The sequence below is a fragment of the Bombus vosnesenskii genome, unplaced genomic scaffold (assembly GCF_011952255.1).
Source record: "Bombus vosnesenskii isolate JDL3184/JDL3185 unplaced genomic scaffold, Bvos_JDL3184-5_v1.1 scf7180000016274, whole genome shotgun sequence".
Classification (NCBI taxonomy): Eukaryota; Metazoa; Arthropoda; class Insecta; order Hymenoptera; family Apidae; genus Bombus; species Bombus vosnesenskii.
This window is the reverse complement of record NW_022884343.1, coordinates 2,807,809-2,828,644: the sequence shown is the minus strand read 5'-3', so window position 1 is coordinate 2,828,644 and position 20,836 is coordinate 2,807,809. Positions and strand designations below refer to the sequence as shown.

Sequence of the window (20,836 nt, the reverse complement as noted above, 5' to 3'; positions counted from 1 at the left end):
ACGAGAAGAAAAAGCATAAAAAATCAAAAAATAACGAAGCCTGTAATAAAAAAAAAAAAAAAAGAAGAAAAGAAAGAAAAATAACAAAAGAATATCTTCCAGTTAAATTTAAATTACTATTTGAGGTTAGGATTCCGCAACCACTTAGTTGCCAACCCAATATTTACATCCAATTAATTGTTCCAGAAACATTATCCAAATTATTATTACTTTTTCAATAACATTCTACTAAAAATAGAACGAAAGAGCTGTTTCATCCTAACGGACGACGATTTATTTATTAAAAACTGGAAAACGTGTCCAAACCATCGAGAAACGGCGAAAGGAATGTATCGAAAACAAACGAAGAGTAACAAAAATATTTTTCATTTAAATTCGTTATCGTTCGTGCAGCATCTGGCCAAAAAGAGTAAAATGTCTGGTTTATCATAACGAATGTTAATTTCCTGTGACTGGGTTCCAACGACGTTCCACGGCCGAGATAAACAGGCGGCTGGAATTTGGCGTGGCGCACGAACGCGAATAAAAAGTGTTCTACAAGCTCGAAGAGAGAGAGAGAGAGAGAGAGAGAGAGAGAGAGAGAGAGAGGCGCGCGAGGTAGCAAAGCGGAAACTAAAGTCTCGACGGATTTCGTCTGGGCGGCAACGGGGAGGGGGAAGCGCGGAGAGAGTGGGGGGAGCTGAACATTCGCGACAGATTTCCGACGATTCTCACGAAAGGCTCACGCCAATTCCTTTATCGTAGCTTTTTATCGTAGCGATACGATTACTTCAGTTGGCTTACACGATTCCAGGCAAAGCCGTGGGAAAATCGGCAACTGCTGCTACATAATCGGCCCGTGAAATCGATACCAGCAGACCCTCCACCTCGGACTCCTCCCCTCTAGGCTTTGTTCGTCACACTCCTTATTGAAAACTTGACCTAAAGAGACACTTATGTGCAGTACAGTCGACCTAAAGTAGGGCTTGCTTCATAATGTTTCCAGCGAGTAGATTGTAGATTTTAAGAGACACGGGAAATCTCTTTTACTCGTCTCGTTCTGACTATACGACCTTTTGTTGGAAATTTGACTTAAGAAAAAGCCTGTGCCTAGTGAAGTTGACATAGACGGGCCTTTGCAATTTTTCCAACCGATCTTCCTACGTTTTCCAACACGCAGAAAATTCCTATTATTTATAATAGGTTTAAGTCGTTGTATTAGAAACTTAAGGAAAAGTGTAGTGGCTGGCACAACAGTTCGCTTAAATCTTCGTCATTTTTTTTTTTTTTTTTTTTAGTAAATTTTGTTAATTTAGCTCTTGGAAGAAGCAGAAAATTCTGTATTATCAATTTCGATAGAACCGCACGTCCTTCTATTGGAAACTTGACTCAGGAAAAAACGTATGACTAATAAAGATAACTTAGTTAGGGTTCGTCATTTTTCCAGCAAATTCCATAGATTTTTAAAGGCAGAGAATTGAAAATATTTGTTTGTCTACGGCTATACGTTGTTTATTTGTAAACTAGATTTCGGGAAGTATTTTTACGCACTAGATGGACGCTTTGTACTATAAATTTAACCGCTTCATCGAATTTTGTAGATTCTAAAGAAGCGGAAGAATTTATTAACTGTTCGTTCGTGACGATAAAAGAAAACAAAATGGGAAATTTAAAACAGCTGTTACGAGAGACGAAGAAGTATTTTTCTTTGTTGCTTTATATGGCAAATAAACAGTTTAAAAAATTCATGCGACTTAAAATTGACGATCTACACGAAACACCAAAGATTCGTTAAAAATAGAAAATATCCTACGACATTTCGGTAAAGCTGCACTTAAGGAAAATTTCGCAACACGAAACTCTTATAATATAGTCACTGTCAAAACAATACCCCTTGTATTGTTTTATTTCGACGTCCCCTGGGACAGCAACCTACACGCTCGTCACCATAACCACTCACAACGTTGTACAATATCCAGTACATAGCTTTTTCAAAGCACACAAATGCTTGTCGATAAACATTCAGAGTAACCTGGATGGAATTGAAAAGCAAACAGCCAGCCAACAAGCCAGTTGCAGCAATATACATAGGGAAAATGCGAGCTTCGAAAAATTTCTCCGTTCGATACGTTGATGACCGTCGAAGGGACTGCTGTCAGAAATAACACAAGAACTCTGAAACAAAAATTCGCTGGGAATAAAATCCTAAACGAGTTACACATTGCCGCTTATCTATAAGCAGGTGGACACATCTTGGTCGATTTACGATAACAATACGTGTGAAACGAATCGTTTATTTAACATCTTATCGATGATATGTTAAAATAAGCAATTCGACGAACTTCTAGCTAATTTTACGCACTGTCGCTAGAACCACGACAGTCCCTTCGTTCGTTTGGAAAAATCTTCTCTGTCGTGTCTACATATTTGACACTCGGCCGAGCTTTTAAAACGACGAAACAATTCCACGGTGTCTGACACTTACAGATGCCAATTTCTCCTAATGTCCATTACCCTTTAAAAACAAATTTGATCGTGTTACAACGATGAACGATCCTGGCTGGTCCCATTCGTAACGTCGAGACGCGTTTCTGTCAAAAGTAACCAAGCGTCCACGAACATTCGAGCAACAAAGTACAACGTGGTATCGCGAGGACATGCTGTCCGCGAGGAACTGGAGCTTCTAGCGGCGATTAAAAAGTTGCAGACGGAGGCTGCGGAAGTTTCGAAATGTCGGTGGTATTCGCGAATACACAAGAAAACTGGTGGAACGAGGGCAAAATATTTCGCGACGAGTAAGTGGTCGCATGTTGTACAAGCAATTGGCCAGCTCAAATTTTCTCTTGTAACTTCTCTGCTGGCCGAGGATGGTTCTACCTTTCTCTTTCTCCCTCTCTCTCTCTCACACACACACACGACACACACAGAGCGAACGTTTAATTAAAAAGTTCCCTGGCCAAGGATGATTCCGTCATAACTCTCATAATTTCAGCGGAAGCTGCGACCCGGCCTCTTTATCGACGACAGATCGACGAGATCCATTATGAAAGGGAATTTCGATTCTTAATGGTTTGGAGTACTGCGATTGCTCGAGTTATTGCTGACTTGGATGGCAAATAATTTACAGTTGGACGTAGCATATTGCACGTTCCACTGATAATGTATTTGCCGCGGAGCGATGGGTCCCATTCAAATCACCCACGCCGTTTTCACCGACAGCGATTCACCGACGCCAGACCTGATTCACGACAGCAGCTTTAACCGACGATGGTATCGATCGATAACATCGACGATCGACGCAGAGTGTAACCAATTGTTCGCAGCAAACTCGACCAGAGTACGAGATTGCTCCCAAGTATTGCACCAGTGTGCGTTCTAACTTTGTCCGTACGTCTGTCGCGTGTGTGATCGTGCCAATCCCTTGCCGTACCATTTAACAGGTTGAATGCCATGGGGGTCACCGGTGACCGGCACTCAAGTTGGCCGCGGGGGTCACCGGTGACCGGCACAAAACTAAGCCGTGGCGTCGTGGGGGTCACCGGTGACCGGCAGTCAATTTGGCCGCGGGGGTCACCGGTGACCGGCACTAAACTAGGCCGCGGCGTCGTGGGGGTCACCGGTGACCGGCAGTCAACTTGGCCGCGGGGGTCACCGGTGACCTCAGTGAGATAATTTCATTAACGATGATTCTACATACACAGTAAGATTGGAGGTAATATTTCAACATTATATGCACCGCATAATGAAAAATTCACCGTGGCGCCATGGCCAAATCTTGTAAACTGGCGTGGCATTCGACGTGTCAACTCGGAAGAATCCGAGCCCAAACGTTGCGCCCGAATTGTCAGGAAAGGTACCAAAGCGACGAAGACAAAGTGTCGGAACTTGTCGGAATATTCAAGTTAGACGTGAGATTAGACCACGAGTCTGACTCGTGATATTCAGGTTTGGCTGAAATTCTCATCACGACTGAAACTGGTAAAAGTATGGCAACGGGTTAACAAGAAAGCGATAATCATAGTATAAAAATGCCATCGCCTGTGAACACGGCTTCTTCGCTGACTAATACAATGACACGCGTCAGGGACGCGCGAGCAAAGTTAGAACGCAGACTGATACGATATTCCGAGCCAAACTTCTGCCTTGCTCGAGTTTGCCGCGAACTATTGCTTGAACTCGATGTCGATCACTGTTGATATCGGTTAATACCATCGTATTATATACGTCGATCAAGTCCAGTATCGATGAAGCCGGGTCTCGGCCAAGTCTGGTGTTGGTCACATCAGATGTCGGTGAACCGATATCGATGAAAACTGTGTCAGTAATTTCAATGGCACCCGGTGGAGCATTAGGATCATAGAAGCAACGAGTCTGCCAAATTCCTTGGAAAAATGTCAAGTGGCCAACAGCTGCCTTCCGCAGCTGCGACCCAAATGACTAAAAAGTTGCAGGAAATATTTTTTAGAAATTGGCATGTTTCCGAGACTTGCGTGCTTTATGACTTTATCACTTGCGAACGTCGTGCACGCCAACTTAGGCCAATCGCAACCTGAGAATCGGTTGAGAAAATCGGTTGACGAAAAAGACCGGTAGACAGGAGGATAAGCTTCCGTTTCCATTAATTTTCCGATACTGAATTATCGTCTTTTGCCACCATCTATGTGTTTATAAACTATCTATGTGCTAAATAAACTTTTTGAGTTTTTTAGAACTTTTTTAGTTCATCGAGAAGAAAAATGTATAATAATTTAATCCTTTTTCGGTCTTCTGTTTCGGTCAAGAATTACGAGGTGGATCTTTCCCCGCGGATTGAAAACTTAGGCTTAGAAATCTGCTATAATTTTTTTTTTACTTCCAAAAAAATTTTTTTGTATTCGTTAAATCTATATAAAACCATAGCTCAAAATTCAATAACTTCGTTTCTTTCTTTCCCTTCTAAAAAAAATCACAAAAAGACGCTGTTTTAGACTGCATTCTAACTCAGGACATCCCCTTAAAAGACAATTTGGATATTCCAAAGAGTGTAAAAAGAGCGTGGGCTGCGTTTATAAATATCTCAGTATCTATCACTCGGACGTTGGAATTCTATGAAATTTGAAAAAATCGAATTTCCATATATCGTTCAATTATAAATTATCTTGCTTCGATGTTTCAATCGTATTGCTTTTACACGCAATTTTTACGAATTACTTCACGTTCCTGATCCTAAGTAGGTTAACGGTAACAAAGGCTATATGGTGCATCGTGGAAATGGTATGGCGGATGTAGAGGATTTATTGTCGCGTCGTTTCGACGTGCACATTCGCTTTGATTCCGCCAGCCGGAAGAAACGGTAGCTTGGAAGTGATGAAAATTTGATACCGATGTAAATTTCACATTAGAAGTCGTATTATACTGCTACTAAAATGGAGGAACATGACCGAAACGGAATTTTAAATCAGCTGCCATTTCCAGAGTGTTACGTGCATCGATAATAATACGATGTTGCATTATTTCATATTTTACCTAAATATGAATCAGAACGTTAAACATCTTTTGCCTAAATAATCATCAATTGACATTTAGTTGGATTTATCTGAAACCGTTGCTCAGACTGAACTTTCAAACGTGTAGCAAATTTTCAATTCGGCTCATTTAGTATCTTAGCCAAATCTTGTTTACAGCTTCTAAAAATTAATTATATTCCTGCAACAAATTTTTCCACTGTGTCAAATTTTAGCTTAGGCTGATTATTTTGTAACCTGGTCAAATCTGGCTTACTTGACTGAAAAATTTCTTACTGGATTACGTGGGTTATTTATTTGTTAAATTTCGATCAGAGTGGTTTCAAATTTTTATGGAAACACGGCCAGTGTACGTGTAATAACTGCCATCGAAAAACAAAATTCGATAGCATAAATTGGCTCAAGGATAGAATCGAGAAGATGAATTATTGTATTAACGAAACATTAGCCCTTAATGGTAGTTTTCATGGAAATAATCTGAAACCTGGAGGATCTTGGTAATCGAATTATCTCGCGTGTCTGTCGAAACTTTGGGTAAATCCTATTTCAAGTCGACGTAAATTAACGTCATTGTCCAAAGAATCGCCAAAAGTAAAGTCTTCGTGGGAGATTTGAATTACCAAAAAAAAAGCGAGTAAAAGTTAAAGTTAAAAGTCTAGTCTCGTTGGATAATTTGGAAAAAATCCTCTCGCAAGACTACGAAGAAAACTTCCTACGCGTAATTAGTGCCTGTACTTTCGTTTTCTGGCTTCTAAGTAAACGCTCTGGTTGCTTAATTAACAAGTTTAAGTCGGTTGGTTAAGAGGCAACCTGATTCCTGAGATTACCATCGAACGAGCAACAACGGATCAGTCTGTTAAAAAAAGTAGCTCGAGCAAAGCGAAATTTTCCGCCTCTTTGTGAAAACAACTTCTTATCGACGATTTCCTCCGTTTACGCAGCTAATGGTAAACGTTAGTTGAGAAAAATTCTTAATTCGAAGAATCGACGTGCTGAGACAGACTTTCAACGTGCACTTTGTCCGACTAAAATGATACAATCCACTTGATATTGGGTTGGACTCATTATATAGTTCAGGCATTATAAAAAAATAAATGCGTATATGCTAATTAAAAATAAGCAAAATTTCAGAAGTTAACACACTAAAAGTTATGTAGGATGATTACAAATTTGTTTAAATTAAATTAGGTAGAATCTACCTAATAGGAAATAAAGTAGTATAGAAATAGATACATATATGCTGATGAAGAATAATTGTTAATTTAAGAGACTGCTACAGTAAATATTTTGCATTGTAAAACAATTAGAAGATAGTTGTAGATAATTAGAAAATTGATCAATGTAGTATAATCTGGCTGATAGGAAATAACGAATTTAAAACTGTAACATGACAGCTGTATATTCGAATGATTTACATTCAACTTTAACTTAATGAAAATGAAACGTGGTTTCTTTTGTTATAAATATTAGTGCATTATTAATTATCTCATTGAACTATTAACCGAGTCGAAGAACCCTGATCCACTTGCCTGAGCGGAAGATGTATGTTGTAGGATTTGGTTAAGCAAAGCCTAGAATGCTTCACTTGTTTCATTCTAATTGATCTATTCTACTTACGCAAACTGAACATCTTATACTACTTGATTCAGCACAGACAATACTGTTTCATTTGTCTAACTAAATATGTCTCTTATTCCACTTGCCTAAACACATGCTATCCATATTCCACTTGCCTGACCATGTTTGCTCCCTAATCTACTTTCCTGATACAGCGCTTGCCTGTTCCACTCGCCTGACGAGGCACAATCTTGTTTCACTTGTCCAATCTGAATTTCTACCCTTCAAATTTGATAAGAAATTATTCGTCCGGATTTTGCCCAATTGGGAACGTCCTTGCACATATTATTTGTCCAATTAGGGATTGTTCTGTTCCACTTTCCTAGCTAGACACGAACCCACATTCAGCTCATCCTGGCTAATAATCTTACAGCGAGAAACTAGTTGGGAATTGTACGATTTCTGTTTACTGAACCAAATATGTTCTCCTCGGTCGTATGTTTGGTCAGAGATTCCATTTAACTTGCGATATTGACAATTACTTCGTCTCAATGCCCCTTTCTGACTTATCTTGTCACAAAAAGTCCCACTCGACTTGACTCAATTGTGACCATCTTTTTCAGTTTTCTAACTAGCGACAACCTTCTTCTACTTATCTGGCTGCAGGCAACTTCCTGTCTGGCCAGTCTTCTTCTATAGGTCCGACTACTAAAACTTTTGTTCCGATTTGGTCAATAACAAAATCAACTTCACTTGTCGGTGCATTAAAGGACTCCTTCCACTTGTCTAACTAGCGACGATCCTTTTCTACGAGTCTGGCCAATATTACTTTAGCCGGTCAATACCAATACTACTTTGGCAAGCGCTGTTTTGCTTACGTTGCCTCCGCGTGACTTCTATACTATCATGGCTGACTAGAATTAGTATATTCCACTAATTTGATCCACGAAAACCCTTATTCTGCGTCACTTTCCTACAGCGTGCAACTGAATACGATCCATTTGATTAACCTACATGCAAGGTATCGCATTAAATCGAGCAGCAAGAAAAGTCACATGACCAAAGCTTTAAAAGTTTTCTCTGGAGCACAAGCAAGTATTCCATTTAAATGGTCACTCGAGCTCGCTATCTTTTTATATGTAAAATTACTGTGTTATGCCATTCTATGAACCTCTGGTCGTTGTGTTTACTCATTCGAATTCCTTCGCTTCTTAGTAGATCTGATCCAATAAGTAATTTTCTACGTATAACCATATGACTTCTCAAATTCTGACACCAAATCCAGAAACGGACAAAATAAGATTTTGATTGTGGATCCACAGATTGTGGACCTCATAAAGCCACAGTGTAAATAAATATGGAGAAGCGGATTCGACGCGAATAATTCTCCTCGGGGAAAGCTGCGAAGCTAATCGCGTGGATTTATTAGTGTTGCAGCTTCGTAAACATGGGAATAACGTGTTTGAGATATCGCCCTATATTATGCGCATAATCAGCGGAGGGAAAGCATGAACCAGAGGAAGGAATCCAGACTCTCAAGTCATCATGCGGAAACGCTGAAATTACCGGATGGCTCGAAGCTTTTATCGCGTCCTGCATAAAATTAGGGGTGAAAATTAAACGAAAAACCTTGAATTCCAACCAGAAGAAACGCACAAACACGTTTCAATTTGGCGAGCAACGTACCACACGAGCTACACTTGCCAAAAATTTTCCGTGCCAAATATTTATGTATTCGATTTACACGTAGAATTATTTTCTGTTGCAAACGCCTTATTCCGTGTTTGCTTGGTATTCAAATTTGTTCCCAAACACCAGCTAACGTCGAGTTCATATCTCGTCGAAAATGCCGTCTTTGCAAGAGCTAATTATCGTAATATGGAGTTATAATTAATTGTTAAAATTGTTTCGTATATCGTGTTACGGTTGTTAATTGTTAAATGCGGATTAACGTTGAAACAATGTTACGTGTTCGGTAGGCTGCTTACACGAGCAGGTCAGTAATTGCTATGAGAAAATACATTGAAAATACAGAATGAAATTTATTCCTACAACGATTTGTCTCTGGTAAGATTGACGCAAATCTTCACAACGTCGCTTGAGCGCAAACGAAAATAAGGAAGCGCAGATATATTGGGTTGGCAACTAACTGATTGCGGATTTTGTCATTTGGTGGTAATGACAAAATCCGCAATCACTTAGTTGCCAAGTGCATCTATCTCACAAAAACGTCAACTCGATTTTCTTGAAAGCAAAGCTCCGTACAGACAAACTATATTTCTATTCAGATGTATAATTTTGTGTGCTAGACTAGATTGGCCACGTGGTAGTGACACGCGTATGTGAATATGAGTGTGTGGAAGTATCTGTTGAGAATTGTGGATCTTAATAGCCGAAATAATGGTATAGGAACACTAAATTTACACTTGGGATTAATATTAGAATAATTATATATTTATTCGATGAGCGATTTCTAAGATATTCATCGATACACACTTGCACGCGTCTCACCACTTTCTTCCATTGCGACTCTCAACCGACTGCACAGTTTACGTTCATCTGTTTTCGCACACACATACTTCCACACACTGATACTCACATACAAGCATTTCTACTACACATCTAACCCAGTCTAGCGCATAAAATTATACATATCTCAATAGTATGTGTGTGCGCAGCGTCTCGAAAAACAGATGAATGTAACCGTTCCGTTGGGAATGTGGTATGGAAGATGGAGAGACAAAGAAAGTGCTGAGACGCGTACAAATGTAATCGACGAAGATCCTGGACATCCTTTATTAAATAAATCTAAAACTATTTTAATATGAATTCTAAGCGTAACCTTGGTGTTTCTTTACGTTTATTTCGGCGATTAAGATCCACAATTCTCAACAGTTTCAACTCGTCTCTTCTTATGGAATCGCTGTCTCTCCCATTACGTTCCACTTTACGCAACGCGCGTATCGTAGAGATTTAAAGTAAATTTTTGATTCTCTCAAGAACAAAGCTTCGTGTAAAAATCTGTAATGTACGTTTTCAACTGGTTTCTTTCTCCAATGTTATCTCCATCTCTATTGCACCATCGTTCACAGAACACCCGACCTTTCTCCACCAAATATAGTTCACGGAACCTACGCAACTGGCTCTTAATCAACCAAGTTTGTTCTGCAATTGAAAGTTGCTTTCAATTTCTACTCGCCAAACGTAATTCGAGCGAAGATGTGAAATTCGAGCCGTAACGCGAAGCTAACAACGACGGAAACACGAAATCGAGGAGAAAAATAGCAGCTAAACGCACGTAGGTACATGGTCCCTCATAGGATGATAGGCGTATCAGGCATCGCTGGAAAATCTAATTACGATACAAACACGATTTTTCTTTCCTGTTTTCAGAATAAGAAAGAAGAGAGACAGACGGTTCAAGTCGTTAAACGAGTTATCGCCCGGATGGAAATGGCTCGATACGATCTGTAATCTGGCAAAAGGTCTTCGAAGTTGAGTTAAATGCACCCATTGCGTTATTCTGAGATATTCTGAGGAATAAAATTTTAATTCTGTGAATTCCAATCGACGATCGGATCGGCTGATAGAAATATTTATATTTAAATTATTTCAATTACTATTTATGAATTAACCACTTTTCGTCCTTTCTCTAAATTGTATGGCCATTTGAGTTTAAGTTACGATTATAGATAAAAAATAGAAGATTGTCGGACAGTAGATGAAAATATTTATTTGTGCCACGTGATTCTGTAATTTTGAGATATTTGAAAGTTTGTGATTTTTGCCATTCGAGGTTTGGTAATGTGAACATGAAAAAGTTATTTGTTACGAAGGTAAATACGATATGATAAATATTATCGAAAACGGAGACTTTTTCCCCATCAACTAAAAAGGACGTCCCTCGCATAATATTTGCTCTTTCGAAATAAACAATTCTCCCCTGCGATATTTCTTCTCGTCTTGCGCGATTTTTTCTAATATTCAACTTCTATCGTTTGTCACGTTGTTTAGTTATCAGAAACAATTGTTTCCTCGGTCATTCCATTACGAAAAATATGTCCAACATTTTTTGCCGATTAAATTATAACGTTCGTTCGTATTTTATTTCCAAAGCACAAATTTAATCGCAATGATTCGCAAATTTAATTAAAAAGTAACGCTCCACGTTCGTTATACTCCGTTGCATACATCATATTCATTGGCTCTTGCAAAATAATACACAGTGCATGTTACAGATTTTTAACAATAATAGATGAAAAAAGTTGGAAGACTATTGAAACATTGATTTTTCCATTCTCATACGCTGTATATTTTATTACATTTTATTTCACGGATCTGTACGTATTCCTTTCCTTTTCGTCTTTCTTTCATCAATAATTCCGGTGTAATCAATGGAAACGATCGCATGAATACGAACTCACCGGAAGCTTTGTCGTTTCAATTAACAGGTTAATCCGAAACCGATATCGGCCGTGGGAAACGAAATATTTTAGACTCATAGCGTATAAATTGTTTAATACCGGTTGCTACTTCACATTTATACACGCGGAATTTATTTATATTCGTCGAACGAGAGACCAATGTGTGTGAATAATATCAGCAATCGAAATATCTTCAGCCGTAACATTTCCTACAAGTAATTGTTATTAAAATGAGAACGTAAATGTATTTATGGATAATTCAGAAGTGACAAGATTTATCGAAAAATATTGAAATATCTCTCGTTGCATAATCAAATTTTGATTTAGCTTTTATTCGTTTGGTTGCGTTTACAGAAATATAAAATTGCAGAAATATTCTATCTGGTATACGAATAACACGTAATATAGATGTAAATTAATTTTGTCGAAAGTACGTGCATCGGTGAGCGGAAAGTTCAGAAAATTTGATATACGTCATTTCGATAAGGAAACGAGGTTGGAAATTAGGACGATCAGTGAATGGGATCAGACGTAAAAACGGCATATTTAAAATCCGATTTTCAGCATCATTAAGGTCAACGCGTGTCGAAAGACATGTCGTGATGTCATAGGAATTCGACGTACTCGTCGGCTCACTGATAAACCGGCCCGTCCCATAACGATCGATCAGTCTGTGGCAGAAATCAGTTGATATCTGTGCTGTCGAAAAAAAGATACGCTTACAATATGATGGACGATATTCTTAGAAGCTTCCAAAAAAGCTTGTGACGATGTAAGTATTGTCGGAAAATTGATAAAATTTCGATAGAATAGATCGATCATTGATTGGAGGAGGGAATTTTTTACGGATTTACAGCATTAAAATAATATAGTGATTTGTATATTTTATTGTATAAAATATACTGTTTATAAAATAATATATAACGCAAAATACTAGCGAGAAAATAATAATAATAATAATAATGAATCTGTATAAATATTCTCGTGCCGGATCCTCCAAAGATGACCATTATTTCTTTAGTCGCTGCCCAAAACCATAGCAAAGCAAAAATTATGATTAGAAATGATATTCTTCTCTCGTTCTCAAATTTCATCTCTTCGATCACATTAAAACATGAAATTTCGAAACTGTGAGGTGAGTTAATTTTCTGACATTTTTACGAATTTTGTCCTTTCCGTTTTCACGAACACGGTCATCCCATAATCGACAACCTAACGATTCTACCATGTTTCACCGCGTAGGAACTAATGTACGTGTAAAGATAAAGAAAAATTGTGTTATCAAAACGCGATAAGAAAAAGCTATGACGGAGATGCTCGAAATAAACCGTACCTGTCGACACGATGAAACGGGCAAACCTGAATCTTTCGACGAGCAAAAAAGATTTGAGAATCACTTTATTTCCAGCGATCCTGGTTCGTGTCGAATTACTTTGCAATTCAATACCAGGAAACGACTTTCGAGAAACCTAATTCACGCGGAACAACAGTCTGATCGAGCAAGTGGCTCGCCTTTCCCAGAAAGAAAACTGGATTCAGAGTTTAAAGTTTAAACACGAAGAACGAGAAGTGGATTTCAAGAAAAGAACCGGTGAATCCCATGGAAAAGATTAAATCGTCGATTACATTCACAAACAAAAATATTTGTATTTAAATTAATTCAGAGAATACTACGGAATATTCGTTTTTATATTGGATCATGAGTTAAGTAAGTAAGTAAGTAAGTAAGTAAGTAGAATTTTAATATCGTGGATCGCAGATAATGATATTCGGTTGTAACGAGCTTCTTCCTACTTTGAGCAAAAAATAATTCCAAAATAACTCTCACGATAATTTAATCAGACACTGTGTGTTTTTTAAATTTCTACTCGCGTGGCGATTTAATAAATTCACAATTTCAGACTTCAGCTTACATTTTCATCGCTCGCGTTATATTTTGTAAATTCGTTCTTGCATTGGCGATAATTTGACAAACTACGATTTATCAAAGGTTCGGAAAACTCAAACGCAACTTTCCATTTCCACCAAAATGTTCATTTTCGTTCTTTCTCAAATTTCAGACGAACGATCATTCGCACTGTACATTTCCTCGTCCATTATATATTTACTCATCCACTGTATATTTTCCAAATCTACGCTAGCAAACGGAAGATGTTTGAAGTTTAATGAAATATTACTAATATTCCAGGAAATCCGTCGCAAACTTAAATTCTCAATTCCGATCAATTAGTCTGCAAACTTTAGACAAAAAATAATTTAATATCGTAACAAACGTAAATTAAACAATTTAATATTTTCCATCTAATAGTTTGACCGTCGAATGTATACCTTCGTGTATTTGTATTTGTGTTTTTGTATATTTCGATATATTTGTCCCTATCTTTTATTTTTATGTTTATGTTTATTCTTATATTCATATCTTGCCCGTATCTTTTATATCTTTCATATCAACATTCCAGAAAGTACATATGTTACGATTTATATCCGAATGTATCTAAATGTATGTATTACAGTGTTTGGATATACCTCATATTGGTTGTTAGTACAATGTTTACATGGGAAAAATGTTTGGACCACGTCAGTCCGATTAAGAGCGTGAGGAAAAGGAGACGAGAGAGATAAAGATAGATGAAAAGATACATACGGCGAAAAACGCGCGTTCTTCGGCTAGTACTGAAGAAAACGTTGCGAACGGAAGAGCGTCACAAAGTAGGAATCTTGTGAAAGCGAACTGCAAAGAGTGGTAGAAAAGTTACGAGTTTCGGTGAGTTTAATTAAACTATTAAAAGCCAACGTTTTGCAAATACTTCATATTTCATTCGCGAATTCTCTTCATTTCCTTTCTTTCTCTTCCTTTTTCTTTTATTTTCTTCTTTTTTTTTCTAACCAGTTTACACGATTGAATTCTGCTGCTTAACATTTTAAGAAACTTTTTCTTCCATACAATTAAAATTGTACGAAATTGTGAAACAATTTTATCATCATTCCTAAACCATTGTATTATTATAAAATGGAAAACTTTTTTTTTTTTTTGAAAATTAATGTGATTCAATTCTACGCTTTCGATGCAATAATTTCATATTAAAATTCCTCAATTTTTCACATACAATTTTCATTTATTTTATTGCCCGTTCGTTAATGAGGTTAGGAGAAGTAGTTGTAAAAGGAACAGCATTTACGAGATCAGGAAAAGTTCCAGGAGGTTAGAATTTCGCTATGGGTTTAATTAATTCCAGTCGTAGACTGGGAATATTTATTAAGTGGACAGTTCTGCGTGTATATTCGAACCTTTGAGCCTGTTATTTCTATGTACGGCTTGTTAACGTATAACCAAACTAACCTCAACCTAACCCAAACCTAACCTAAATACACGCATAATTTATTTAGTTCAACGATACTCTGATAAGTATTTGCTTAACGAGATACGAGTATAACTTCAATTTAACTGGGACTTTACTGAAACCGAAACATAAAAAAGAAAATTCTGCTATTTTCTATGCTATTTTTAATCAATTTTCGATCGTGATACACTAATACTACCATATTCCATAGAATTCGATGTATGCAAAGAGAAAGGGGGTAGAAAGGAATTTTTTATTAAGAAAATACACATGCATTTTTGCACTTGCAAACAAGAAAAATATAACTGTGAATATGTAATTCACTTTGAAACATTCAGCCTTTTCCTTTTTCTTTCATTTTTCTTTTTTTTTCAAATTTATTATATCTGTACATGACAAAGAAATATTTACAATACAAATTATTACAGCTACGATGGCGGATAACAAGAACGAAGTGTTCGAAGAATGTGCTGACGATAAGAAATGTGATAATGACGAAGAGTGTGTTAACGACAAGGAATGTTCAGTTGACGAAGTGGATTCTAACGATAAAGAACGTTCTGATGACGAATTTTCTAATGTCGAAGAAAACGAGAACGGAGAGCGGCGGGGGCACCGGAGCAAAAGGACCATAATCGACCCACCGCGAAGAACGCCGATGTACTATGATCATAAAGGGAAGCTTAGGAAGCCCTTCCGTATACCACAGAAAAATTTTAGATAAATTTCTTTATATCCACCGAATCGATCAACCAAATAAATTACAATAAAATATATAACACATAGTTTCAATTTAAATATATTAACAAACTTTTTGAATTATTATTCATTTAAAGTCGTACAATCTTAAACATTCGCAAACCTAAAGTTTCGCAACTGTAGATCGTCGATGTTAAAACCTTGCGATTTAAAAAGACAAATTTGTACAATGCAGAAATAGATTGGAATAACACTAAATTAAAACAGTCAAATCCTATCGACTACTTTTCTAATTTAATCCATTCGAAATTCCATAAATTCGAAAATTTCTAACCTCGTAATTCTTCGAATCGGTAGGAAAATCGTGTTACGGTAGTTTCGGTGACTGCCTAATTTCAAATATAGTGTGACCTTTAAACAGTAGGGTAGATCATTCTTAAATCGTGTGAAAATGCGTTTCAACTTCAAGATCTCATTGTACCGAGTGACTTTTGACCTGGCGAAGATAAGAAATGATAAGTGGCAGCGACAGCTGCAGGGGATGAAACGAGATTGGCCGTGAGCCAAGACGTGTTTAGCCACATTCCACGGGCCACGGCTCACGGGGGATCCCCTGGGGCTACAGCCTTGCACCGTCATGAATGTAGCGCCATTCCCAACACCAGCCAAACCTTATTACCAAACACTTGCCTCGAATTATTAAACAGCCGATCTACAATGCAGATTTGTCCTACCGAAATTATTCGACGTTTCGCTTGATTCATGGCCTTTTGCTCCTTTGGCAATTTCTTCTCACAGCGATTTATGACTGTTCGGTAAAACGTGAGAAATGAGCTTCAAATTACTAGACTTTGCGAGACACGGTTGCTGGGAAATTTTGTAACGTTACGTTTCTGGGGATTTTTCGACATATCAGGCTCCCGGGGAATTTTGGAATTTTTAGTTTCTCGGATTTGCAAAATATGGTGGGAATTTTCCAACTGTCGGAAGATTAACATTTTGTAGCTTCGAAGACTCGAGATCTGTGAGAGGCGAGTTCCTCGAATTATGTAATTTCTAAATTCCGTGCAATCGAAAAGTTGCGAGAAGGTACGAACCGTTTGAGTTTGAAATACTTGAAATTGCAAAATTTCGGAAATTTGGAATTGTGCAATCTTAAAAATTGAAAGATTCTCAACCATTTTGATATTTTCAACTAAATTAAAAAAAAGTTGAAATCTTCCAATTTTCCAGTTAATTTCCCAATTTGAAGAAGACAAAGCTGCGAAACGATAAGGAAATTGCAGATTGGATTGGTCCGTGAAAAGAAGTAATTAGATCATTTTTCTGGATCTGAAGAAAACACGACTTCATAAAAAGTATAATTTCTGATTCATGAATTTTCAACGTCGTTTCAGCTTCGTTTGTCACTGTCCGTAAAAGAATTCCCTGAGAAGAAGAAATCACAATTGACTTTTAATCTTTCCCTGCTACTTTGAAGACCGGAAATGGATTCCCCGACGCCAGATAGCGCGAACGTCGCTGGAATTTTAACCACAATGCGACGTCTTCCACTAGACTTCAAATCAAGCCGCATGAAATACGAAAATAACTATTTTTCACCAACGATGCGACCATTTAAATAAATTTTCCACGAACTAACAAACGGACATGTTTTTTCTTAACAGCAATTAAAGCAGACCAATTAATTATTTTCATGTAAAAATAAAGAAAATTCATAGCTTTTACTTGCATAGAAAAATATGCCAAATAAATTCATTTCAAAGTTAGAAACACGTTGAATCTGTAAATTATTTCCATTCGAAGAACAAAGAAACCGATTGTTATAATTCTTGTAATTTTTTAAACGAATGACTATGATTATTCTTCTATTAAAAAGAGAAAATACAGCTATGTCTCTCGCATAATTTTTCATCGCAAACATTTTCGTAACGTTATCAATGTTTCTCAAACAACAGTACACTGTTACCCGTTTCGTTGCTTTTTTCAAATCTTTTTATCGACAGCTGCAAATTCAGTGAAATGATAAAGTTACTAGATAAAAAATCAAACGATAAATAAAATAATTAACGACGCACTATTTTTCTCTTTTTTTTTGAAATTAATTAATTACCATGTAAACGATTGTAAAAATCGTCAAAAGACTAGTGGAATAAATAACCCTGTGAGTCGTTTATGCAATAAGCCAAAATTTCGATAGAAATTTGCATTGACACTGATGATCATAATAGCTGAGATACAAATTAATCAAACAATGAAATGAGAAATAACCACGTAATAGTGGTGCACAAAATGAATTTAATAAATCCGGCTCTAATTGTTGTTACTATTATTGTCGTTATTGCCGTCGTTGCATTACTATTGTTATTATTATTATTGATCCAATTTTCTGCATCACGGTTTCTCCGTAATTACACGTTCCACAGTTTCAGTTTCATAGGTAAATTCGATTCTATAGCTATCGTGCTGCCCTCTATCTGGGGATTTCGCGTCGGGCGACCGCTTGGAACGTGACTTCCGGAAAACGAGACCACTTTCACGGTTTGGTTGACGAATGGATCGCGAAAAAACACAGGAAACTGGCGAACTACCCGTCCCAGCGAATTTCCAAAATTCGCATCGACTTTGATTTGTTTTTCTACAGGATGTTCAAGAAATAATGTATCTTCTATGAAAATAGCGAAAAAAACGTGTAGTTTAGTACGGATCTATATTTTTCACTGAACTAAGGTTTATTGGAATGTTGTTTGAAAATAAAACAGATACAAAATGTGAGGAAATACGACTGTGTGATTGAGAAGAAAGGAAAATATATTAGTAGCGATTGAACAAGTAATGCTGTTCTATAATTTCACATCAGCTGTTTTACAGGCAAACGTATCTTTCTAATTTGAATAAAAATTTGCTTTTTCCCATAGATTATGAATTCTCAATCGCATTAAATAAAAAAACACTGATACTAATACACTAATGACATACATCTGGTGTAGATTACGAATTTTGAATTGTACGTATGGGTTTAATAAAATACTAGTACTAATTTCGTCCTCCCATTTTTAAGAAAATTATGGTATTTCACGCAAATTATAAATTGCAATTTAATTATAATAAAATACTGACGCTAATACACTAATTATTCCTCCTTCGAATAAGGATACCTTTAATAAACTTGTAGTAAACATTTCGCATACGATATAGGTTATGAATTATATATTCTATACACAAATCGATCTGAATGCGTTATTTTAGCGTTTCTTCATCGTTCGAATTCATAAATAACACAATGTCAGACATGCACATTGCCTCTTGCCATTATTGACGCTTATAAATCGATTATATTTTTGAGGTTATGTTGCAACCTCGCTAAACGAAATGTCGTTTCCAATGGCAACGTGCAAGCCACAGAGTAATCACAGAGAGGAGCGGGCAAATCATTTCGTTTTATGATCGAACTTCTTAAAGCTTAAAAAAAAAAAAAAAAAAAAGAAAAAAGATATTTGAATTATTCATTCGTGCGCTTAACGGTATAACACAAAACGATAAATCAAATGTTGAACTATGCGGTGAACTATGACAAAACAACTGTTGGACAGCTGATATGCTAATAAAAATCGTCATAAATCAACATTAGAATCGGCGTCGTCGGTTATTTCAATCGAACGACACGATTCGCGTGTCAGAATTTCTAGAATAACGATTCGTTTTTCGCCTCGGGATGATTAATTACGTACGATCGATGTACTCGTATTCTATAGCGAAAAAAAAAAGAAACTAGGAGGAGGGCAGGGGAGGGGAGAAGCGATGTTAATACTCGGTTTGAAATTCTCGAAACGAATCGATTTTATTAATGTTCCGTCACTAAGTTTCCTTTTTATCGGCGCTGGCGTTTCGATGATAATCCCCACTGACAATGACTAATGCGCTATTCCCAGAGATAAACTGTCGTGTATCATCCACTCATAAAATATCGAAACGGGAAGTGCCGTTGGTAAAGTTACTGAAGCATGACAGTTGGGTCTTTACGCACGAATTATCGAGCTGATCAACTCGATTAGATTAAATATCGACGAGATAAGATTGGATTTCATTGGAAACTTACGTCTTCTTAAGGTAGGTCCTGGCCAGCTATGTCAGCCAAATTGAAGTCCCTTGGTAAACGACAAGTATAAAGTTGACATGGTGCTATGGAGGAATTTATATTTATTTCAGAACGTTGCAGGTTAATAGAAATAATCAGGATATGAGGATAAAAAGTTCAATTGCTTAGTGCGGTTGATCGATGCAGCAGGGCTGACCTACGTCATAGCAATTCCGAGTATTTTATTCAGTGCAAATTATAGAGCGGAACGTATTGTTAAAAACAAAAATACCGGGAACACAAGTTCGTTTGAAAAATGTTACAACGTCCAGTAAACTTCGTTAGAAATATAGTGATAACAATTTATTGAAAAATCTGAAATAGTCATAAATTTCAAGGTTTACATATTGGCTTGGCAACTAAGTGACTGCGGATTTTGTCATTAGGTGGTAATGTAAAAATCCGCAGTCACTTAGTTGCCAACCCAATAAGACCTGCCTTAACATATTTGTATCGTGACAGTATCCTCCGGAAGTAAAACACGAGCCGAGGCTCGTAAGCCACGTTTTTCGCGCCTCTTCTTCTTGCGAAGAAATTTCTTGGCTGTCTGTACTTTTTACGCGCGCACGCTGCAAACAATTCAGAAATAGACAGAACAGCAACTTCGCGTAACGCGTTACAACTTCGTTATAACATGCGGTATTTTGGACGCCGAAGCTACCGATATTGCATATTCCAAAAATACCGATGAAGAAATTTCCTATTAAAAAAAAAAAAAAGCAGTCGGAATTTTCGTTTTACGACCCTTCTTCGTTTTAGCATTTTATGATAGGAAACGCGTGTCTTCAACTGGCAATTTGGTCGTGAAAACGAGACGAACTTTTCAATTATCCTATCGAACTATTGTGTTGGCAACTAAGTGATTGCAGATTTTGTCATTACCACTATGGCGGCACTCGACAACAAATACCGCCACTCGACACTAATTAGCACCGGACGATAGCAGCGCAGTGGTTAGCGCCTTAGGTTACGAACTTTCGGGACCCGAGTTCGAATCCCGGTCGCCGTATTTCCGATTTTTCTTCCGCGCATCTAAATTAGAAGAAAAATAGCAGTATCCCATCAGCGACATCTACAGCCAACGATACAAATATCACGGACAATACATACCACCACTTCACCACCTAATGACAAACTCCGCAATCACTTAGTTGCCAACCCCAATATAACTAATTCGTCAACCTATCTCACTAA

The 20,836-nt window shown here is 37.2% G+C and overlaps 1 protein-coding gene across 1 annotated transcript in view; it reads right to left on the bottom strand.

Moving 5' to 3' along the window:
* LOC117242564 (probable G-protein coupled receptor 158) overlaps positions 1-20,836 on the bottom strand; it is a 163,799-nt gene that overhangs the window by 92,101 nt on the left and 50,862 nt on the right. The window lies entirely within an intron of this gene.